A 25,913-nucleotide genomic window follows, 5' to 3' on the forward strand; every position below is an offset into this window, starting at 1 on the left:
AGATTCTGGTCGAGCTACGGCCAGGTGTTAATCTCGTGGCCTTCCAGTTTTGAAAATACTGTTCAGACGGCCTGAAGCCATTAGATCAGCCACACTGGATGAGAAACAGTACAGCTGACTTACAGAAATGACTTTCTGGTGAATATTATTCTCAATAAGACCAGACAAGAACTTGGTTAACTTTAGAGAAAAATCCAGGCAGATGACTGGCTAGCTGAAAGCCCCACCACCACCACATGTTTTCTCTGCGACAATTTTAGGATCTGCAGCAGGAATGGATTATTCATTATATCCATCTCCCCAGATGGGCTCAACTCTACTTGAAGAGCAAAGAGAAACAGTTTTTCTTCATCCTCTCTTCTACTTTGCAGTTTGCTTACAGGAGCAGGTAAAAGGATTCCCTCCCAGATACATGGCTTCTTTTCACACATCATCTCTGCTCCCTTCCCCACTGCCACTGCGCTTTTCCACTTGATGCTTTGGCATAGTTCACGGATGCATCTGAACTCATACTTGCTGATTATGGTCTCAGGCTCACTTTGTTCACATTGTTGCTATCTAGGCTCATATCACACAAGGGATGGATGTCTAAGGCCCTAAGGATTATTTCTGGCACCCTGCCAACTGTCACTTGTCAAAACCTGAGAAGCTCCCACAATCTTCTTTCAACACCAACCAGTGAGTCCCCAGAGGGCTGGGTGTTTTCTCTTCATCTTCTCTCCATCTCCTACATATTTAGTTCAAAGAACTCTAGACTAGGCAAATGCCTGCTTCTTTATTCTAATAAGATATTCCCTACCTATGGCCAAAAGTATATCCTGCTATTATTTGCAACCAGGATGTAGAGAAGCAAATCCCATCCTTAGATTCCATAGCTACTCTTTACCTTTTAAATTCTCCTCAATCACCTGAAGTCACAAAACTTAACTGGAAAGAGTGAATGAAAATTTTCCTACACCTAAAGTCCATCGATTTTTTCTCTAGAAACTTCTTGACCAAATATGCTTCCAAACCCATTCCTTTTCCAATAAATAGGCTCAATAACTCTTTCTAGACTTCCATACCAACTACGTGTTGCAGGAAAGACAAGCCACATCAAATCTGCAGAGAACCACATTCAAGGAATCACACATCTATTTTTCACTCTAAAGGTTAATTTTCACTGAATAGTTAAGGCCCTCCTGAATGAATCAGGTTAGTATTCCATTCTTTGTCCCATATTCTTTTCTTTTGTTTCCTCTCATCCAGGTCACATCCTTCTGCTCTCATTGCTCAAGAGCCAAGCATTATTCACCATTATTCTCAGGAGTATGCATACTCCTTCTTTTCAGGATGTTCCAGATTGTCATCCATTTCTTGATGTGCAGACGCTCACTTATCTTGAAGTATCATGCTTGCCTCGCCTTGAGGTAGATTTTTGCATTCTCTTCTCACATGTCTCTACTTTTAATTCTTCTGACTCAGGTTTTCATTCTCTTCTATCTTACTAGATTTATTGCCGGGTTTTCTCAGTTCTCTCCAAAAACCGTGTGCTGCTGCTGCTAAGTCGCTTCAGTCGTGTCCGACTCTGTGCAACCCCATGGATGGCAGCCTACCAGGCTCCCCATCCCTGGGATTCTCCAGGCAAGAACACTGGAGTGGGTTGCCATTTCCTTCTCCAATGCATGAAAGTGAAAAGTGAAAGTGAAGTTGCTCAGTCATGTCCAACCCTTCACGACCCCATGGACTGCAGCCTACCAGGCTCCTCCACCCATGGGATTTTCCAGGCAAGAGTACTGGAGTGGGGTGCCATTGCCTTCTCCAAAACCGTGTATCCAATAGTTTTTTCATTCCCAAAATTCCTTCACACTCTGCTCGAGCCAGATTGCATTTAGATTCTGTGTATCTGGTTCTTCCTGCCCACAAGAATATACACACATTCTCTAGTTTACCCTGAGCTGCATTCCTGGAGCTAAGAAGTTCTAAGAAGTTCTAGCATTGGAATCTAAAATGGGATCTTCATTCTTTATGACCCCTCTCCCATAACTGGCTTGGTTGAAGAAATGTTTCATCATACATCTGCCCACCAAAGAGGCTGATAACTGCCCTGAAAATTACCCAATGTCTTTCACAGCCATGTGTAGAGCTCAAGAGAAGGAGTCTTGAGCCCCTTTACAAATGTAAAGCACTCTCATCTTGAAAATAGAATGATAAAATATTGGATTCTGTCATTCATCAGGCCTCATCACGTATCTCAAGGGGCTCTGTACCTTTCTTCATGGTTATCATCAATTATCTTGGTGATTAATTGTTCAACATCTGAATTCTTAACACTGACACCAAATGTCATCCTCCAATTTGCTACTTGTTACCCAAAATATGAACCACAGGCAATAGGTTCCACAGGCATCACACTGCATATGCAGCATTTCCACTAACATTTCCACCTGCAGCAAAGCAAACAAGAATGACGATGCACGTGCCCTGAATGCAGATGGGGCGACAGGCCACAGGTGCTGCAGAAAGCAAATGAAGGCGCTTCTGCTTGGGCTGCAGAGTCACTGCTAAAGATCATAAACACCCTTGCTCATGCCAGAACCTCTTGGGCAATGGAGCCACAGGAGATGTCTCAGAGGAAAAGGCTGCTTGACTTCAACGCTAATAACCTGAGCAAGATGCAGGGCAATTAGCCCCAGGCTGTGGCCGCCAGGGCAAGCTTTTGGTCACCTTGCAACAGGTGGGCTTTCCTCTTGTGGTCCTGAGCAACCTTACACTTGTTCCTCCATCCATGCTTCCCCATCCTCCGTGGATGAATCTAGTTTTTCTTTTCTCCTGTCCCAAACTATAACACGTGAATTAGTTTTTCTTCTGTCCATTTAGCAACTTTTGGCCCTCAGGTCACAGAAATTGGAAATAGAACAAGTAGTATAATGCCCTAAGACAGAAGAGAAATTAATTCTAATCCTAACTGTGTCTTGAGCAAGTCACATTTCTGGGCCTGATTCTTCAGCTGTTAAATAAGGAAGCTGTATGCTTCAAGGTTTAGTTTGGCTTTATTTTTTCTTAGGGTAGACCCACTAGGACAGAATCTTTCAAGCTGGGGGTGGTGGTCAGAATTTACTAGTGGGTCATAAAATTAATTTTTATAATAGAGTGGGATATATCACAGTACATTGAAAAGAATAAGAGTATTGTTTATGCAAATTTTGTTGTGCCTTCATGTATATATATGAGTTGTATATCAAACATACTTCTTATTATGGACAGAAGTGGAAAATTTTTTCATCTTTTCCCTATAGAGACAGAAATTATCATAGTAGTTGCTGAGGGCTGGGGATAATAATGGGGAATAACTGTAAAGGGACTGATGAAAAGGGTCCCTTTAGGGTGACGGAAAGGTTCTAAAATTAGGTTGTGGTGAAGGTTGTACAACTCTGTAAATACATTAAATTAAATTGCATGCTGAATGGGTAAATGTTATAATATTTGAATTATATCTCAACAAAATTATTTAAAAATTTAAAAAAGCACTGTTCTAGAGGGACATGGATTTGATTCAGAATACCAAAATTATACCATGGATTTTATCTTTCTAAGGAGAGGAAATGTAGCTTTTATCAGACTATTAAGTGGATCCAAGACCCATAGAACTTTTAGAACTAGTTGATCAAATGGTCAATCTCCTTCTAGTACTAAAATTCTATAATTTTAAAACCTTAAAGTTCATTTTAACTTTAGTTCATGAAAATTACAGCTATAGGGAATTATTCCCTGGTGGTCCAGTGGTTAACTCCACACTTCCTCTGCAGGAGGCATGGGTTCCATCCCTGGTTCAGTTCAGTTCAGTCTCTCAGTCATGTCCAACTCTTTGCAACCCCATGGACTGCAGCACGCCAGGCCTCCCTGTCCAGCACCAACTCCCAGAGTTTACCCAAACTCATGTCCATCGAATTGGTGATGCCATCCAACCATCTCATCCTCTATCATCCCCTTCTCTTCCTGCCTTCAATCTTTCCCAGCATCAGGGTCTTTTCAAACGAGTCAGTTCTTCACATCAGGTGACCGAAGTATTGGAGTTTCAGCTTCAACATCAGTCCTTCCAATGAACACTCAGGACTGATCTCCTTTAGAATGCACTGGTTGGATCTCCTTGCAGTCCAAGGGACTCGCAAGAGTCTTCTCCAACACAACAGTGCAAAAGCATCAATTCTTCAGTGCTCAGCTTTCTTCACAGTCCAACTCTCACATCCATACGTTACAAATAAACTATTGTGCAAATTTGAAATATTATCAGTAGCCTATTGAGTTAATTATTTTATTATATTTACCTGAATTTGTCCTATATTTGGCCTATAGTGTTTTTAATCCAGCTATGTCTGCAATTCATGTGCTAACTAAATATTGCAATGGTATTTATACCTCAATTTTTGTCTCTTCTTGGTCTATAATGCCAAGGATGGTGAACCTCACAGTTCCTCCACAATCCTTTCACTGGTGTGCAAACACTGTGGTACTGAAGGAAACCAGGGTCAGTTCAGTTCAGTCGCTCAGTCGTGTCTAACTCTTTGCGACCCCATGAATTGGAGCATGCCAGGCCTCCCTGTCCATCACCATCTCCCGGAGTTCACTCAAACTCACGTCCATCAAGTCGGTGATGCCATCCAGCCATCTCATCTTCTGTTGTCCCCTTCTCCTCCTGCCCCCAACCCCTCCCAGCATCAGAGTCTTTTCCAATGAGTCAGCTCTTCGCATGAGGTGGCCAAAGTACTGGAGTTTCAGCTTTAACATCATTCCTTCCAAGAAACACACAGGGATGATCTCCTTTAGAATGGACTGGTTGGATCTCCTTGCAGTCCAAGGGACTCAACGTCACCCCAAAATATTCCATTTTGGCATATTGACTATTTTGAATTAAAGGCACTTAAAAATTGCAGGTATAAGATAGACACTTTGACTCTCCCTTCTTGAAAACAGGAGATAAAGGTGCCCTCCCTGTAACAGGAGGAAAGAAGACATTTTTTAGTAGACCAGAGATGGCACCAGAGGAATCTGCCAACAAACCTTGTTCTATTAGTCTACTACTACTACGACTACTACTAAGTTGCTTCAGTCTATTCCCACATATTTACCTTCCCACAGTCTGTGCCCTTGGAAGCCTAAAACTCCTTTCCTTTCTTCTGTCATTGCTCTACAATGTCTTGTTCTTGGTTGAAGATGCTGTATAAGCTGGAATTCTAAGCCACCACTTTGAGTTATTTTTGGTTTAGGTTTTTCCCCCATGATGTGGGCTGTTCACATCAAAATAGTGTTCTCTTGTTACTCCATCTTTTAGTTAAAGATTTCCAGCTGGAAATCTAAGACAGGGAGAGGTAAAATTTTACCTTTCCTAGAGTACCAAACATAAAGAAGAGATAGAAAGGAATAAAAAAAAAAAGAAAGAAAAGAGCAGGGTGGTTTCTATATCTATGTAAACAGAAAAACAGAGGGGCTAGGTGGGCTACAGTCCATGGCGTCACAAGAGTCAGACACAACTTAACGACTAAACAACAACAAAAAAGACAGACTGGGAATTTTTAAACAAAGTGGCGATATCAAGACAGGAGAAAGCATTTCTGGGTCGGAGTGATGCTGGCTGGATTCTTACATACAGGTGATGAACTGTCAGCCAACTATACTTATTAGGTTGTGAGTTCCTTGATGGCAAAACAACACTTCTAGTTTTTCTAGTAATCTTTACAATAGGGCTTCATATATAGTAAGTATTCAGTGTTTGTAAAATTGCAATGTTTGTTAAAATGCACAATGGTTGATAATAAACTAAAGACTGGATGCAACCTAAGTATCCACAAAGAAGGGATTGATTAAATAGATACATTCAAATTGTTATAATAGTGAAGTATGTCTACATGGGGCTTTCCAGGTGGTGCTAGTTATAAAAACCCCCCTGCCCACGCAAGAGACACTGGTTTGATCCCTGAGTCAGACAGTTCCTCTGGAGGAGGGCACGATAACCCTCTCCAGTATTCTTGCCTGGAGAATTCTATGGACAGAGAAGCCAGAGGGCCACAGTCCACAGGGTCACAAAGAGTCGGACATGACTGACGTGACTTAGCACACACACATGTCTTGAAGTCCAAGAAAGTTAATCTTATTATGCCGCTTACATTAAGAAGTTCATAGGAAAAATACCAAATGGACATCCTCTGGCATGCAATATTTTGTGCCTTATCCTTTTTGGAGTAGGCTAAACAATTCTCCCTAAATCGTAAGACTCTAGCTTCTAATCTCAAAGAGTTAACCCAATTTTTGTGAACAATGAAATCTTTCTGTGTTATATTAAAATTCATGAATAAAATGGTGTTCATTTACATTAATTATAGTGGTGATTGCTTACAGTTATGCCAGAGAAGATATTCCAGGCTCAAGTTCTATTTTTAGACAACTGTTCTGAGGATCATTCCACACCTGTCCTATTTAGCAGCTGGAATAGTGAAGCATCATAGTGCTTTTAAAATAGATAAGCCAACCACAAAGACATGTTTTAAACAAGGGAGTTTTAATATTGAAGATCATTACTTGAATTCTTTCAATGCTATCTTAATAAAAGTATTTTAAGATCTAAGATATGATCCAAGTCAGATGGATTGAAAGAAAGTGGATTTGCCTGAAATCAAAAGAAAATAAAAATTTCTTCCCCACTTCTCTGCTTCTATACCTTAGTTGTAGTCACTAGAATCAAGTAAGAATGAACTTGAGCTCCATAAAATCCACATTAGAATGGAGAAGGGAAATATTTAATAACTGTGTTATGTCAAAGTATGTTTTGAGCTGAAAAGAATCTTCTGAGATTTCCCTGGCCCCAGTTTAACTTCAGTACCCTTGTTTTACAGAAGAGTAAACTGAGACTCAGAATGTTAATATGAGAGTCCCAGTGCGGATTCTAAAGACTGTCCAAGGAGCCATGGTAAAAATGAGGCTCAACATAATATGAGTTGTGCTACTATATGTAAAATAGGTAAACATCAAGGACCTACTCTATAAAACAGGGAACTATACTCAATATAATAATCTATAAGGAAAAGGATCTGAAAAAGAATATATGTACATACATATTACATATATAAAACCAAATTACTTTGCTGTACACTTGAATCTAAAACAACATTGTAAATTAACTATTGTTGTTGTTGTTCAGTTGCCCAGTTGTGTCTGACTCTGCAACCCCATGGACTGCAGGCACAGGATAGTCCATTAACTATACTTCAGATTAAAAAAAAAAAACCATAATGTGACATATTTCTCACCCATCCCAGGATAAGTGAGCATGGTAACGCATCCTCATTTGATGGAGACTGGGTTACAAGTAGGTATGTAACCCAATATCAGGGAAATTTATTGATAGCTGGATTTTAAGGAAGATATTCTGAAGATGCAGAACTTCAACTGGACTTGGAAGAAAAAGTATTGGGGGCAGAGCAGAAAGCTATTTACGATACTCTGACAGCAGAAAAACAAATCAGGGAAAGGAAAATGTACAATGTTAAGTTTTATGATGGGTGTTTTAGTTTGTGTTCAGAAAGGGTTATTTAGGTTTCCAATTAACATTCAAAACTTTTTTAACTCAATGTTTTCTTAAGCCTTTGAGATCAACATCCAAATCTACCACTTAAAAATATACACAATGGAGTATTACTCAGCCATTGAAGAGAATACATTTGAATCAGTTCTAATGAGGTGGATGAAACTGGAGCCAATTATACAGAGTGAAGCTGCCAGAAAGAAAACCATCAATACAGTATACTAACACATATATATGGAATTTAGAAAGATGGTAATGATAACCCTGTATGCGAGACAGCAAAAGAGACACAGATGTATAGAACAGACTTTTGGACTCTGTGGGAGAGGGAAAGGGTGGGATGATTTGGGAGAATGGCGTTGAAACATGTATAATAACATGTAAGAAATGAATTACCAGTCTAGGTTCAATGCAGGATACAGGATGCTTGGGACTGGCGCACTGGGATGACCCAGAGAGATGGTATGGGGAGGGAGGTGGGAGGGGGGTTCAGGATTGGGAACTCATATAAACCCGTGGCGGATTCATGCTGATGTATGGCAAAACCAATACAGTATTGTAAAGTAAAATAAAGTGAAAAGAAAAAAGAAAAAAAAATCTAATTGTTATATAAATAAGAAAAAACAGTTTTATATGTTCTTTTGTTTAATGTTCAACTAATTCATGTAAGCTGAGTGCCGAAGAATTGATGCTTTTGAACTGTGGTGTTGGAGAAGACTCTGAGAGTCCCATGGACTGCAAGGAGATCCAACCAGTCCATTCTAAAGGAGATCAGTCCTAGGTGTTCTTTGGAAGGAATGATACTAAAGCTGAAACTCCAGTACTTTGGCCACTTCATTTGAAGAGTTGACTCATTGGGAAAGACTCTGATGCTGGGAGGGACTGGGGGCAGGAGGAGAAGGGGACGACCGAGGATGAGATGGTTGGATGGCATCACCAACTCACTGGAGGTGAGTTTGGGTGAACTCCAGGAGTTGGTGATGGACAGGGAGGCCTGGTGTGCTGCGATTCATGGGGTCACAAAGAGTCAGACATGACTGAGCAACTGAACTGAATTGAACTGAACTGAATTCACGTGAACAGTTTAAAATCACATAAAATCTGCTTAGATACTTTAAATACTTAAAATCTGTTAAGTAGTTAATTACATTTTATCTCACATTTTAAATTATATATTTAATAAATTTTATTTTTGATAAGCATTTCAGATACCTGAGCAGACACGCTTATAACCATAACAAGAAAGAGCCTCAGCTCTTACAAAACTCATATATCTAATAAATTATGTCTGCAAAAAATATGAGTCACAATTGTCCTATTGTCCTTTGACATTGCAAAACTGATTTTTTAAATTATTCAAACTTTATTATGCTTTTCCACTTATATCTCATGTCTAAATCAATGCATATTTCAAATGGAAGTTACATATGTAATCTCTCAGATTAGGTAACAAATATATACATTTTCCTATTTACTGTGTAACATGTTCTAATATAAACGTAAGAGTACCTTACCTTGATTTATCTCATTGTATTCATGTTTAAGTTTAAACCCTCCCTGAATATCAAGTCATTTACTTAATTAATGAATATTTATCACCTTAGTCATTAAAGTGATTAAATCAAAGTTCTAAGATTTTCGTACAGTTACTTATAGATCAGAAATTTAAACCTAGAAAGTGGAACTTGAGATCTACGTATCTGTGATTTTGCTGAAACCACAAATCGAATATACCTTTTTATATACATTGTGTTAATAAGCCCATGGTGGTGGTGGTGGTGAAGTCGCTCAGTCGTGTCCAACTCTTTGCGACCCCATGGACTGTAGCCTACCAGGCTCTTCCATCCATGGGATTTTCCAAGCAAGAATACTGGAGTGGGGTACCATTTCCTTCTCCAGAAGATCTTCTTGACCCAGGGATCAAACCCAAGTCTCCCGCATTGTAGACAGACACTTTACCATCTGAGCCACCAGGGAAGTCCATGCCACTCACCAAATCAACTTTACTCCTCAAACTGAGGTAGGTAGAATTCTGTACCCTCACCCTGGTTGCAATTAACTTCCTTCATGCTTTGATATGATTCCATTATTCTCTTTACTGAATCCTGATACTGGAAACCTTTCTAAATGTTTATTCCAGGTTGGATCTTGCAGGCCTTTCACACTTTGTTCTGGCTGTACAGGTAACCTACCATCTTTTTAATGATACAACTGGCTTTTCAGAGGATCCCACCCCCAGTGTCCTTATAGCATTTAACAGAGATATCTTACCGAGGAACAGGTGGTGAAGAAGAAGGTCTGAAATAGATGGCCAACAGGCACAAGAAAAGATGTTCAACATTGCTAATTATTACAGAAATCCAAGTCAAAACTATAATGATGTTATTACTTCACACTGGTCAGAATGGCCAGCATCAAAAGTTTACAAATTAAAAATGCTGGAGTGGGTGTAGAGAAAAGGGAACCCTCCTACACTGTTGGTAGGAATGTAAATTGGTATAGCCACTATGGAAATCAATATGGAGTTTCCTTAAAAAACTAAAAATAAGAGTTACCATATGATCCAGCAATGCCATTCCTGGGCATATATCCAGAAAAAATGAAAATTCTAATTCAAAAAGGTACGTGCACCAGAATGTTCATAGCAGTACTATTTACAATAGCCAAGACACGGAAGCAACCTAAGTGTCCACTGAAAGATGAGTGAATAAGGAAGATGTGGTATATATCTATATCTACAGTGGAATACTACTCAGCAGAGCTATAAGAATGTGGTCCTAAAGGAGAAACAGCTTTATTCAAAGACTCTGGGAAATTCATGACAGAAAATCTAGGGTAAGGCTATGCTCACTTGTAGGAACTATGTGGTGAAGATGTGCAAAGTTACAGAGATTGAGAGACTTAGAATGAGCCTCAAGTTTACTAATGAAGATGTGAGGAGCATTAGGGTTGATGACAAAGGTAAAGTGAAGCAAGAAAGTTGATCCCAGAGCTCCAGCAACCTCAGAAAGAGAACCCCAAGGCAAAAAGTCCCAATTCAACTAACATTCTGTAAAATCCAAAGATTTATCAACCAGTCAGCTACTCCTTCAAGTAATGTCTAAAACACAGTTTTCGTTATTACTTGAGATTTTTGATGTTTCAGATATCACTTGAAACGAACCTTGTCTGTTGCCTGTAAAATTCCTCAGTTAAATTGGAGTAAACCCACTTAGCAATAGAATGAACATTTAGCACTTTAATCCCAAATAATGAATTGGCTAAAGAACTTGGTGGCAAGTTATTAAATTTTGCATCCACTAGCAGAACACAGCAGCACTGTGGCAGAAATCTATCTGACTCAAAATAGAGGCATTTACTAAGAAAGAGAATGTAATTTAAAAGCAAGACTAGAAATTAGCAGGTTAACACTACATCTTCTCAACATTTTAAAATCTCTTCTTTAAGGACGGATTCAATACCATTTTTAAGAAAAGCCCTCAAAATTTAACTTCTTTTCGGTTTCCTCGCAAAGAACCAATAAGTAATTCTTGACAATGTTTCTAACTATGAATGAATGTTACACACAAAATATGGCATTTACCAATGGAAAGTATATAGTTTTCAAGTACATCTGGGAATTATATAAACAGAAAAAAGCTAGTCAGTGTTGGTTCAGAAGGCATGCTTTTGAATAATGTTTTGTCTACACTTGGCTTTTCTGCTTACCTAACTTTCTTTTCTTGTCTTCATTTCTCAACATCATCAAGAATTTTAGTCTATCCTAGAGTATTCATCATTGCCCAACTTATAATTTCAAGATAAGCATGACTCAGAATGCCCTTGATTTTTAACATTCCACCGCCTTTGGTTACCAAAAGGTTACCATTTTTTCGATGTCCTTATCAGTCAGCTAACATCAGGAAACTGATTCTACATTTTGATGATTTTCTCAGAAAAGTGAAGACAGCTGTTAGACAATCAATCTAAAACTCCTCTATTTTGAATATAAACAAGGTGCATCTTAAATTTCAGTTCTTTCTTTCTTTCTCTGTATTCACTCAGTGGCTGATGACAATGCTTTAGCTTCCAAATTATTTGGCGTTTTCTCCACAACATTGTCAATATAAATCAGCTGAGAATTTTTAAAAGTGGCAGTGAAACGCTGAGGTAAACTCAGTGAACTGTAATCTTTCTCAGGCATAATTCTTACTTAGGTTTGCTTTTAGGCAACTGCTCTTATTTGAAGGTCAAGGAGGAACTGACACTTCCATTCAGGTGAAATCTGTACTAATATGAAACTGCAGGTGTTAACTACATTCATTATACAACATAAACAAACATTGACACCTTCCAAAGACAAAGAATGAATACTCTGTGGCTAAAACCAACCAAGAGAGACTGCACTGATCCCATGAGCCCCAGGGATTATGCATTCCCTTGCGATGTGTCTGAGCCTGGCCCACAGATGCTGGAGGAAAGGTCAAAGTGAGCAGCACCAGTGATCAATAGTATGGAGGCAGAGTAGGTGGCTGAGGAGGGAAGGGGGAAGAAGAGATTTAATAGTGGGAACAAGAAGTGGGTACTGAGAATGTAACTCAATAGGTTCAGGATGAGAACACTGGGGACTATAGGAATGGCTAACATACAAACTTTGAGTTATGATGACATCTGGCTCATCCTTGGAATGTTTTTCTGTAGTTTCTGATAATCTGAGTAAAGATTCCTATAATTCCAAATTTCTTCTTCAAAACTTTAAGCATCAGTCAATTAGAAAATATACGTTTAGAGCTTAAAGAAAGAAAATAAAAAATATGATTTTAGTAATAAATTTGCAGACTCATTATGTAATTTATTCCAAGTATAACTTGTTGTAATTGGAGGTTCTATATTTAAATTCTCATGAAGTATAAAATAATCTTACATGTCCTACTCATTTCAGAGAGAAAACATGGATAGTATTTCTTAAAACAGCAATAAAGATCTACTTTAAATTCCTACTAAAACTGCCCCACAAATGCTATTATTGCTAAGGTTTATAGTTTTTAAAGCAAGAGCCAGGAAAGTTTACATAAGTTGAGTATACCAAGTAAATGAACAAGTATTTTTAAACATTTGTTCAAATTATGACTTTATCATATTATAATTTTATATTATAATTATAGCATATTATAATTCAGAGAAAAAACTTAGGGACATTTTAGTCTAATTCCTTTCAGGGTAGAGGTGAAGGTAATGATGCCCATGAACACCCTGGGTACTCAAGTTCACACTCGGTACTTCAAGATCCAAGGCAAAAAGTGAATCTAGTTCTTCTAATTCCTAGTCTACCGTCCTTTCCCTTGTATCACACTTTACCAGAAGAAATAATTTAAAAAAAAAAAATGTCATAATGCTAAGGTATTGGCAAAAACGCTCCATTGATCATGTTATGTTTCATCTCGGTCAAAGTTCAAGACTATAGTTTGCTTATATGAGACTATCATCAAAATTAGAAGACAGGAAAGAGGAAGCATATACTGGTATAGTTACCATATCTTGGCAATGTATTTGTAAAACAGGGGAAAACCGTAGATTTAGCTACCCAGAAATCAGCTGTTTTTAAAGAAATATGGCTATTCTGAGAGACTTTTTCAAGCAACAACAGAAAAATTAGGATCAGATTTGCTGTTATTGTAAGAGAAGTAGCATACATTCATCACCTTTTTTTTTTAGGTTAAAAAGATGACCAACAGCCAAAAATTTGCATCAGCATAAGGAAGCACAGATTTTCTCACATTTGTTTCTTTACTCACATCCCAGAGAATGAAGAATTGTTTAGGCGTATTTGTCCCTGGGGTGTATATGACAGTAATACAGTGATGTTTGCCCTGTGGCTTTCAGACTTGACTGAAATGACCGGTAGAATGAATGTGTGTTAGGGTTGACAGCCTTCTAAATTTGATAAAGAAAACTATAATTATAGCCAATCTTACCTGCTCCAAACAAAATACAGTAGGCAATGAGGACATCTTTGTCCTATTTATGACCTGTAAAATGGCTTAGAAATTATAGTTTAACTGGATGCTTTGATAATTAAATATATATTTACCTGACTACCTATCTGTGACAAAAACAAAAATGTAAGCTAGTAGGTTTTTGTTTGTTTTAGTTTCTCTAAAATTATTCACATCTGTAGTCAAATATAGTTTTTTCACATGATGCCTACTAGACAGAAAAAAAGAATAAAAGATACTACACTTTTTTCTGAAAAGGGCTTCTGTAATTTTATTTAGATGAAGTGGAACTTCCTTGCTGGTCCAGTGGTTAAGAATCCATGCTGCCATTATGGAGGTCCCAGATTCAACCCCTGGGAGGGGCACTAAGATTCCCACATGCCACATTATACGGCAAAAGAAAAAAAAGCAAACGCAATATTTAAGGGAACCTTATAAGTCTATAGCAGAAAGAGACTAGAAGACAAAATAAAATTGTTTATCCTATTTCGAATATGAACAGAATTAAGATCTTTTACTTAGATTTTTTTCACTCTTTAAGTTCTTCTTTAAAATTTTTTATAGTGTAAATAAATCTCTCTTTCTATGATGTGAGCCCAATTTTCATTTTCCACCTTCAACAGAGGTCGAACTATCTGTGAGGACTATAATACGTGATAATCTCCACTAGAAAAGTAATTACCAGCACAAACAAATGTTTTGTACTGTCAAGGATGGCTTATAAAGACACTGTTTCTATTGGAATTGTATGCTGGTGAAGGCTCCAGACTGTTATTCTGATTACAGACTGAAGCACAGCTCTTTCTCAGGGACTTCCCATGTGGCGCTAGTGGTAAAGAACCTGCCTGTCAATGCAGGAGACATGAGCCACGGGTCTGATCCCTGGGTCAGGAAGATCCCCTGGGGGAGGGCAACCCACTCTAGTTTTCTTGCTTGAACAATTCCATGGACAGAGGATCCTGGCAGGCTGCAATCCATAGGGCTGCCCAGAGTTGGACACAACTGAAGGGACTTAGCACAAGGTAATTTTATACCTAATGACAAAGAACTGTCTTAATTGTCACCTCCCACTATCTTTTTATCCAATGAGAGCAAGTGGTGGTAGGATATGAGTAATAGTGGTGTATTCCTCACTCACATGCAAGTCCGTTGGTAGTCACACATAACGGCCTCTTAGATCTTGTTGTTTGGAACTAGATTACATGGCCATATCCAGCTGCAAGGGAGTGTAAGAAAAGCAGCCTTGATTGCGGGCAGTAGTGTTCCCTAATGGCACATAACCAGAGGTATTATTAACAGGGAATAAATGAAAAACGGACTTAGAGGAATAACAAATAGTCTCTTTCACACCCCACACCACACATTTTAACTTTGAGTTGTGCCTAGTTTCTGTCATAGGAATTTCTTTAATATCAATTGGACTTTCAACCAAACTAACATTATTCATAGTTTTCAAACTCGTCAAATGTAACTCTGCAAAAAATATTAAAATTGGAATCAAGGACAATAGAGAAGAAAAAAAAAATCTAAATATCATGTTACCTAGAATTTACAATGACATGCTCAGCAGTGGCTACAGGACTGGAAAAGGGCAGTTTTCATTCCAATCCCAAAGAAAGGCAATGCCGAAGAATGCTCAAACTACCGAACAATTGCACTCATCTCACACGCTAGTAAAGTAATGCTCAAAATTCTTCAAGCCAGGCTTCAACAACACGTGAACCGTGAACTTCCTGATGTTCAAGCTGGTTTTAGAAAAGGCAGAGGACCCAGAGATCAAATTGCCAACATCCGCTGGATCATGGAAAAAGAAAGAGAGTTCCAGAAAAACATCTATTTCTGCTTTATTGACTATGCCAAAGCCTTTGACTGTGTGGATCACAATAAACTGTGGAAAATTCTGAAAGAGACGGGAATACCAGACCACCTGACCTGCCTCTTGAGAAACCTGTATGCAGGTCAGGAAGCTACAGTTAGAACTGGACATGGAACAACAGACTGGTTCCAAATAGGAAAAGCAGTACGTCAAGGCTGTATATTGTCTCCCTGCTTATTTAACTTCTATGCAGAGTACATCATGAGAAACACTGGACTGGAAGAAACACAAGCTGGAATCAAGATTGCCGGGAGAAATATCAATAACCTCAGATATGCAGATGACACCACCCTTATGGCAGAAAGTGAAGAGGAACTAAAAAGCCTCTTGATGAAAGTGAAAGAAGAGAGTGAAAAAGTTGGCTTAAAGGTCGACATTCAGAAAACGAAGATCATGGCATCTGGTCCCATCACTTCATGGGAAATAGATGGGGAAACGTGGAAACAGTGTCAGACTTTATTTTGGGGGGCTCCAAAATCACTGCAGGTGGTGAGTGCAGCCATGAAATTAAAAGATGCTTACCCCTTGGGAGAAAAGTTATGACCAACCTAGATAGCATATTCAAAAGCAGACATTACTTTGCCAACTAAGGTCTGTCTAGTCAAGGCTATGGTTTTTCCAGTGGTCATGTATGGATGTGAGAGCTGGACTGTGAAGAAGGCTGAGCACCAAAGAATTGATGCTTTTGAACTGTGGTGTTGGAGAAGACTCTTGAGAGTCCCTTGGACTGCAAGGAGATCCAACCAGTCCATTCTGAAGGAGATCAACCCTGGGATTTCTTTGGAAGGAATGATGCTGAAGCTGAAACTCCAGTACTTTGGCCACCTCATGCGATGAGTTGACTCATTGGAAAAGACGCTGATGCTGGGAGGGGTTAGGGGCAGGAGGAGAAGGGGACGACAGAGGATGAGATGGCTGGATGGCATCACTGACTCGATGGACGTGAGTCTGGGTGAACTCCAGGAGTTGGTGATGGACAGGGAAGCCTGGCATGCTGCGATTCATGGGGTCACAAAGAGTTGGACACGACTGAGCGACTGAACTGAACTGAACTGATGCTCATTTATATTTTAGGAGTGAAGAATTTAATTACATAGTTTTCACTCTAAAGAAATTTCATATAAGTTGATTTATTTTATTTATCAAGAGCTCAGCTCTGATCTTGTGTCTTGCTGCAATTTCTCAAAATAATTTGAAGTGTTACTTTAAAGGGACAGGACTCAGTCATAAAATTTAGCTTTGTTTGGGAATTCTAAAACACGGTGCCGTCATTGTCATGCCAGAACACTTCAAGGTGCTTCACAAAAGATGTACAATTACTTACAAACTGTAATGCAATCTGTGGTCTCAAGATAAGGATTGAAAACAGAAGGAAACAAGTGAGTCATTACAACTATTAGCTTCTATTTTTGATAAGATTATAAAAGAGTTGGTTGCTTTCAGTCTTAACTGCTTCCTATGTGAATATGCACGAAGAATGTAGGTGTGGTAAGTAAAACAGAAGCTATTTTCATACATTTTCATAACATCTTACACATACTTTTAAACTGAGTTCATTGCTTGCAATCTAATCTTCAAAAAATTATGTTACATTAAAAATTAAAAGAAAAATAAATAAATAAAAATTAAAAGAGAAAAATAGCTCTTCCTATTTTTACTGAAATAAAGTTTGGATTTGATGTCTCCTAAATTCCTATCTACTTGCACTCTACATAGTATGATTTATATTATCTATATTAAATCTTTCAATATTTAAACATTTTTCTTTTCCTTTTCGCCTGGGCTATTATGAGCACTAACACTTCTAGATTTCTGGGCTTTATGTATGTATTGAGGGAAAATTAGATTAAGATTACTTTTTTTTTCTTCAAAACTACTACTTGCTTTTCTGACCTTCTATAGCCTCAATCAGAGTCATTCTCTGGTGCCCATCCTTCTGACGGGTTCAGAGTTTCATCACTGACATTTTGACCTTTGATTCTGTTAAGTCAAAGAGTTTTGACTTAACTCTCTGTGTCTTTGATAAGCATACACAAAAAACAGAAAGACAGCCTTGAAAAGATGACTGATCATCAGAATGGTAAACACAAATCTGGAATTTCCAGTGAGGATGCCCTGTAATGAATATGTTAATTTCAAACTAGGCATCTCTAACAGCACCTAACAAATGTACCTGACACGGAGGGTTAATAGAAATTGCAAGTGCTATACTGCTGAATTTTTATCCTCAATGTCCAGTACTTTTTCTTTAGTAGTAATAACAGTATCAATAGCTAGCATTTATTAAGCATTTACTATGTGTGGACACTGTTGCATGTACAGTATACATTCTCTAATTAAGTTCTTACCATAATTTATAAGGTAGGAACATTTTCTTTCCAGTATAACTTTTAAGATAACTGGACCACAAGAAGGTTAAGAATTTGCCCAATATCACACAGCTAGGATAGGGCAGATGGGAAATATCTACCTAGGCAATCTTACTCTAGAACCCATGCTCTTGATCTCCAAACAAACCTGTCTTCCTCCTTTGTTCATAAGTCACACCTGCAAAAAGATATTTCTCTTAAAAATAAAACTGAAGACGTCTTTGGACCGTTTATGTTTTGTGGCTCATTTAAATAATATTTAGGTTGCTGCTTTCTTATATGATAACTACTATCTACTATCCTTCCATCCATATGACTATAGTGGAAGCACCAACTGACTCTGTCTTCTAGACTAAAATTTACTGAATAGTGGGTGAAACCTGACTCAAGATGAGCCACTGTGATCTTTTCCAGGATGTATAGTGTTGATTGAGATTCCAGTTTTAGCCTGGTTATCTTCTTGAATAGTGAACACAAAACGAGGAAGGTGGTAACAGCAGTCATCTTCTACCATATGGACCAGGTAAGAGAAAAAACTGATATGGGAATGAAAAACAAAGTAAAGCTTCACAGAAAAGCAGAGATGATTTCCTGGGGTTACTATAGTGGGTTGATTGCAAAACCGACTCCACTTCTTAACTCTCCTTCCTGTACGCCACTCCCTTCCCAATATGACTTTACAGCTCTTCCCATCAAAAGGCAGAGCCTACTATCTCATCTCTTGAATCTGGGCTGGCCTCGTGACTTGGAGAAAGTAACAGAGTGCTAGTTTCAAGCCTAGATTACAAGAAGCCTTTCATGTTTACACGTTTTCTCTTTGATCCATCCACTCCCTGAGAACGTGCTTGGCTAGCTTGCTGGAAGGATAAGGAGCACAGCCATGGTATCCCATCCAAGGTCATTCTAAGAAGCCAGTCCCTATGGGAAACTGACCAAACAGACATGAAGAAACACAGCTGGGATCACGCAAGCCCAGACTAAATGAAGAGAACGACCCAACCAACACATAGACTTCATGAAAAATAAGAAATGATTATCAGAAACCACTAAGTTTTGCTTGCTGTACAACATTAGCTGACTGATAGTTACCTACAATGTTTCCATCCATGGTTTTGGAGGCATAGACACATCTTGGCACTAAAGTTCCATGGCTCACATTTACAATAAATTTTCCAATTAATCTTATTTCCTCAGTGGAGCTTCTGTCATTTACAACCCAAGGAAATTTAACTAACTGGGGTTTGATAGGATCTGAGACTAGCAGGAGTAGCTCTTGCCCAGAGTCCCACAAGAGGTAGCCATATCATACAATAGGGTGGCTCAAGGATACTGGGTAGGGGAAGACGGGGCTTCTTAAGAAAATAAAATCCAAGTTAGCTATTCCAGTTAGAGGAAATTTAATCCAATTGCTTATAAAAGTAATAAAAGAGAGAAAATAGGGAAGGAAGGAGATGGAGGATTACGAGCAAGAAGGGTGGTACCCAAAGACTAGAAACTGCCAGCACTCCTGGGTTGGGGCTCAAAGCCTGTACCTGTCACCATGCTGATAGAGACTCTGTTGCAGTCAGCTCTGGATCTGCTGCCGACATGCCACCCCAACCAGGAATGGAACTTTGGCAACACTGTCACTGCAGTAATTACCATCATCGCTGCCTGAGACTCTGTCAGAAACTGGAAGTCACAAAATGATTTCCTTTTCCTCACTTCCTGAATCCCAGTATCCTGTCAGTGCTTCCCAGTGGTAACCCTGGTCAGAAACCTACTGGCAAGGGACCCTGGGAAGTGTAACCTGCAGACTTTCAGCTCTCTAGAATATTAAAAGAGCAAAGAATAGCAGCAGGAACAGAGCTGAAAGCAGACAGACAAGTGACCAGTATAGGAGAGACTGTCATAGGAGAGGTGGCAATACATTTTAAGAGAACTATCTCAGAGGGATGCTAAAGGATCCTCGTGGTCAAACTAGGTTAAAAGAAGCTGAGGTGCCTCCTATTCTAGACCTTGTGGAATTGGACAGTAAACATGTTCAAGTGCTTGGTGTCAAAGACTAAGGGTTTACCACTAGACGTATGGACTGTGCAGTGTCCATGGGACTCAGGCAGAATCCTATAGAAGGGGAAAGGAAATCTAAAAAAAGAAAAAAACTGACATTGAATTTTTCCCTCAACATAGTAAAAGAGAAATCAAAAAGATTAAGTTTATTTGGAGATAGAAAAAAAAAAAAACCTGACATTTCTTATAACCAGAGCATTCAAATGGCCTACACGCTCTAGAATGGTGAAGTTCCAGGAGATGTGAGCACTCCATATAACACAGGATGGATAAGGAAACTGGGGGATTGAATGATATGCTCTAGGATCACAGAGTTGTTCACTGACTTCTGAACTAGTCTTTCTGTTGGACCATGCTGCCATTGGACCAACAGCAACGAGCGCTGCCACCATGATTACATAACAGTGAGCTAGAAATAGATACACCATGAGCTCCACTGTGAATTCTTCAATGTATTTGTGGCCAGGTTTCTACTTTTGTTTTGTTGCTGGTGATATTGGCAGTATTTTTTCTAAATTATGTAACCAATATGCTAATATATTCTCATCGCAACAACTTAAAAGTATACATATGATATGCTCAAGGCATGAAAATAACTTCCCCCCCATTGCCACCCACACACATACACCCACCCTCCTCAGAGGAATTGTCATAGGAGCTGAGATTGCTAATCAAGGAACAAGAACCTTGAACTTACACCTTTATGAAATCTGGCCAACTGAAACCTGGGTGGAGATGAAAACCTTATAAAACTATCAATGAGGTGAGCTGGGTTTTATCACCTGTTTGTTTTACAGTACTGAATCTACTTTTAGCGCAGACTATTTCTTTGATCTGATAATCCTAAATAGGCCATTTAGCTATGTACGTGTTAAACTGATCCCGCATCAGAATAGAAGGTGTTTGAGATGGTGAGCCCCTCAAGCTTGGTACATAGAGGTTCACATAGGAGGCTGCCTACACAGGAAAGCTAAGTGTTCTTAGCTTACATAAGTGTATGACGGGTATTACTCTGTTTGAGAGAAATATTTTGTTTTATATATTTGGTTTGAGATCTCAATTGTCCTAAAAATGTCACTTGTTCTTACAGATGAGGACAAGTATGTTCTTTGTTAGCAGTCTTGCTGACAGGAGCTTGGGAGCTGAGCTCTGAGGAGCTGAAGGGGCTGTTTCCTCCAGAGTCATGGTGCATCTCAGCGCTGCTTTGAGGTCCATGAGACAGTTGGCAGCCTTCTAAGCACTGTGAGATGGAAGCTTCCTTCACAGAGCAAGGGTACCATTAGCAATGGTGATGGTGAGGCTCCTTCAGGGCCGTTACAGTCAGTGAACATGGACTCAGGGGAGCCAGAGCAGGGCAGAAAAACCGTGGTGGGTTCCTCCTGGATATCAGAGCAGGCCAAGTGTACAACCACTAGAAATAATCAGAGTATTAGATATGAATTCAAGCCCAGATTGTTAAAGCTGGCAGTTAAAATTCATATAAATATATGCACCCCAAAATTTGTTGTTTTGAAAGAATATACAGCAAAGCAGCACAGGCTATCTCTGGATTAAGGGTGTTTACAAATTCTTTTTGTACTTTTGCTTTTGAGTATTTTCTCTTTTTTTCAGTAATGTACATGTACAAGTTGTAAAATTTTTTTAATAATTAAAAATTATTCCAGAGGAGGGAAACAAAAGATGATATGCTGCATTTCAGTTCAGATCAACACCTACATTGTCGTGTGCTTATGTGACAGTGTCTGAAGAGCATGTGAAAGCTTGTCTTACTTTTTGAAATATCATTAGTTAGGACATAATTTCCATTCATTAAGATCAGGTGTTCTGGAGCAGCAGCATTTGGGCGTGTGCTGATAATCTGGTAAGCATAGTCTTTTATAGTCACTTGGGACTTGGTTTGTTTACCTGTTCTTTGGCTGAAATGATAGAGCTGTGACTGGAGGACTTGTCCTAGTAAACAGGTCTTTGGGCCACTGAGGTCACTAGTTTGGTCCTGTTTGCTGCACAGTTAACACCCCTCCACATCTCCAGACTTCTGCAGCACAGTCAGAGGAAGAATACATAAGACCTCTGCTCTTCCTGTTTGCTCTAGTAGAAGGTCATGTGTCCACAGAGTCTTACAGGTGGACCTTCTTGTTTAAGTAGGTAGATGGTGGCCAAATATCTTAGACTGCCCAATTTTAGATACTGTTAAGCCACTTGTTCTAAAAAATGTGGTTTAGAAGTAGGGGACTTTGGGGGATTCCTTGGCGGTACAGTGGTTAGGACCAGCTCCCACTGCACCAGGCTTGGGTTCAATCCCTGGTGTGGGAACTGCAATCTTGCAAGCTGCTCTGCCAAAAAAAAAAAAAAGTAGAGGACTTTATGTTTTAATTGAGTGAATTGGATGATATGTGAAATATATCTCAATAAACTGTTTTAAAAGAGGAAGCAAGAACGCAGGGTGACAGAATAATAATAAAAAAAAACTCTAATGCTCTGACCTCCATAATTATTTGTTGAATTAATAGTCTAATAAATAGCTATTAGAATAATAGCCTAAATAGAGACATTTAATCAACCTGTTTTTTAAAATAAGTATAATATGTATAATTCAGAATTTATGTCATTGGTAAAAATGTAAGAAACCAAAGCTCTAAGCTTTAGGACTATTTGAAGAAAGTCTCCATGTACAAACCATAAAATTATAATTGATCAGTTGATTTGTACCACTATCGTGAGTACCAAGATAAAACAGAGGGGAATCAGATCTAGAGATGTAAATATAAATCAGTTTATGAGGGCAGTTTTAAAGATCTGAGAATGGTGTATGTGATGGGCAGCCTACAAGATGATCCTCAGTGATCCCCACTTCCTGGTATTCATATAATTCCACCCCTGCCCCATATTACGCTAGAATCGTTCTATATGACCAATAGCATATGGCAGAAGTGATGGTTTGTCATTTCCAAGGCTAAGTCACAAAAGACAGTGCAGCTTCTGCGAGCCCCTCCCTGCCGACTCTCCTGCTCTCAGGTGATTTGTTTTGAGAACATGGACTGCTGTGTCATGAGTATCCCTTACAGAGAGGACCTTGTAGTGAGGAAATGGGGCCTCCTACGAGTGGCCACCGGAGAAGGCAGTGGCCCCCGCTCCAGCGCTCTTGCCGGGCAAATCCCAGGGACGGAGGAGCCTGGTGGGCTGCAGTCCATGCGGTCGCTAGGAGTCGGACACGACTGAGCGGCGTCACTTTCACTTTTCACTTTCATGCATTGGAGAAGGCAATGGCAACCCACTCCAGTGTTCTTGCCTGGAGGATCCCAGGGGCGGGGGAGCCTGGTGGGCTGCCGTGTATGGGGTCGCACAGAGTCGGACACGACTGAAGCGACTTAGCAGCAGCAGCAACTAACGGCCACATGAGTGAGCTTAGAAGCTGATCCCCCTGTTAAGTCAAGCCTTCAGAAGACTGCAGCCTCTGCGGACAGCTCATCTGCAGCTTCACAAGGGACCCTGAGCCAGAACCACCCAGCTAAGCTCCTCCTAGATTCCTGACTGTCAAGAACTGTATAGGATAAGTGCTTGCTGTTTTCAGCCAGTAAATTTTGGGAGTAATTTGTTACTCAGCCATAGATAGAGACTAAAACAACTGACAAAATGTAGAGATCCAAGACATATATATTATTATAGGCCTTTCTAGAAAATATACAACTGGTAAAATTCTGTTTGCCTGGGGCCTCTATCCTATCATTTCCTTCCTCCCCAAAAGATTTCAACATGCTCAACTGGAAGATTTCACTCACCCGTGGAAACATTTTTTCTAATTGTATAATGAAAGTCCATAGAAAATTTAGATTTACTTTACGTTGGTCATGGTTTTTCTCTTCAAGTTTTAATGTTCTATTCTTAAATACTAGATGTACTTTTCTTATAATATCCACAAAATTCATTATGTAAGAAGCATGATTTAACATTCAGACCTAAAAGAGTTGACAAATTTAAAAATTTTTTTCCATTGTAGAATTTTTTGATCTTCTTTTAAAAAAATTGAAGTATAGTTGATTTATAATGTTGTGTCCGTTTCAGGTGCACAGCAAAGTGATCCACTTATACATTTACTACTGAATATATATGTGTGTGTAGGTTATTACAAGATACTGAATATAGTTCCCTATACTATACAGTAGATTCTTGTTATTTATCTATTTTATATATAGTAGTGTGTATCTGGGGGAAGGTAATGGCACCCCACTCCAGTACTCTTGCCTGGGAAATCCCATGGATGGAGGAGCCTGGTAGGCTGCAGTCCGTGGGGTCACTAGGAGTCGGACACGACCAAGTGACTTCCCTTTCACTTTTCACTTTCATGTGTTGGAGAAGGAAATGGCAACCCACTCCAGTGTTCTTGCCTGGAGAATCCCAGGGACGGGGGAGCCTGGTGGGCTGCCGGCTATGGGGTCGCACAGAGTCGGACACGACTGAAGCAACTTAGCAGCAGCAGCAGCAGCAGTGTGTATCTGTTAACCCCAAACTAGAATTTTCTTAATCTTATTACGATTTTGACAATAGGTAATTTTGCATTTGAGCCAAACTAGCATGTAGAGGATGCTATCCCTTTTGTAGATGTATAGCTGAAAAGCATGTGGAGGTGTTGCTGTCCAGCGTCAGATAAAATGAGCTCAGATTTAGAGAAAGGTATTCTTATTAAAGAAAGAAAAATAGAACTTACTTTCTTCTCCTGGTCTAACAATGCCACTTTATTGCCATGAATATCTCCAAATAAAAAAGTGAGTATGATGAGTGGTGAGAATGTGATGGTAGTATAGATTGTCTCCCCAGCCCCGCTTTTCCTCCCCACCATTTATATGGCTATTGGGTGACTTCTGGCAACTATGTTCAACAAAAAACACCCTCTGACCCAAGCTGATAATGCTGAGGTGAACATCTGCTTATCCTGGAAATCTGTGAATAAGGTGGGGAGAATGAGAAAGGGATGGGATTGATTCAGTTTTTTTAAGAATGGCTGAATCTGTGACATATAACCTCGCTGCTGTCTGTGTGATGTTTCTACCCATGTAGCATGAAGCAGAGGAAGACTGTTGGCTGAGAGGGAGGTAATGAATCTGAAGTACAGAGACAAGTATACATAGGAGCCCAGAGAACAGTTCCAGCTCTGTTTCCTTGTGCCTAGCTCCTCAAGATACCCCTGATGTTCTTCTAATACATTCCTCTTTTTTGTTCAAACGAGGTGGGTTTCCATTACTTGAAAATAAGAGGTCTAATATGGAAATATTATAGTGACATATTCTAAGGATTAATTAAGGAAATCAGCAAAGATTTAACCTCATAGCTGTTTATCACAGCATTGAAAACATTAAATATTTAACAGAAACAGATTAGTACCTCTTGATGAAAGTGAAAGAGGAGAGTGAAAAAGTTGGCTTAAATCTTAACATTCAGAAAACAAAGATCATGGCACCTGGGCCCACCACTTCATGGGAAATAGATGGGGAAACAGTGTCAGACTTTATTTTTTTGGGCTCCAAAATCACTGCAGATGGTGACTGCAGCCATGAAATTAAAAGATGCTTACTCTTTGGAAGAAAAGTTATGACCAACCTAGATAGTATATTCAAAAGCAGAGACATTACTTTGCCAGCAAAGGTCCATCTAGTCAAGGCTATGGTTTTTCCAGTGGTCATGTATGGATGTGAGAGTTGGACTGTGAAGAAAGCTGAGCGCTGAAGAACTGATGCTTTTGAACTGTGGTGTTGGAGAAGACTCTTGAGAGTCCCTTGGACTACAAGGAGATCCAACCAGTCCATTCTAAAGGCGATCAGTCCTGGTATTCATTGGAAGGGCTGATGCTAAAGCTGAAACTCCAATACTTTGGTCACCTCATGCGAAGAGTTGACTCATTGGAAAAGACTCTGATGCTGGGAGGGGTTGGGGGCAGGAGGAGAAGGGGACGACAGAGGATGAGATGGCTGGATGGCATCACTGACTCGATGGACATGAGTCTGAGTGAACTCGGGGAGTTGGTGATGGACAGGGAGGCCTGGGGTGCTGCGATTCATGGGGTCACAAAGAGTCAGACATGACTGAGCAAC

General features: G+C 39.5%; 1 long non-coding RNA gene across 1 annotated transcript; it reads left to right on the forward strand.

Annotated features, from left to right (window-relative positions):
- Positions 1 to 304: 304 nt before the first annotated feature.
- LOC120864719 lies at positions 305 to 24,954 on the forward strand. The gene is made up of 3 exons (XR_005721217.1): positions 305 to 388; positions 18,193 to 18,301; positions 24,883 to 24,954. It is a non-coding gene; the product is annotated as an uncharacterized LOC120864719 (long non-coding RNA).
- Positions 24,955 to 25,913: the final 959 nt, after the last annotated feature.

This window comes from Oryx dammah, unplaced genomic scaffold (assembly GCF_014754425.2).
Source record: "Oryx dammah isolate SB20612 unplaced genomic scaffold, SCBI_Odam_1.1 HiC_scaffold_5, whole genome shotgun sequence".
Classification (NCBI taxonomy): Eukaryota; Metazoa; Chordata; class Mammalia; order Artiodactyla; family Bovidae; genus Oryx; species Oryx dammah.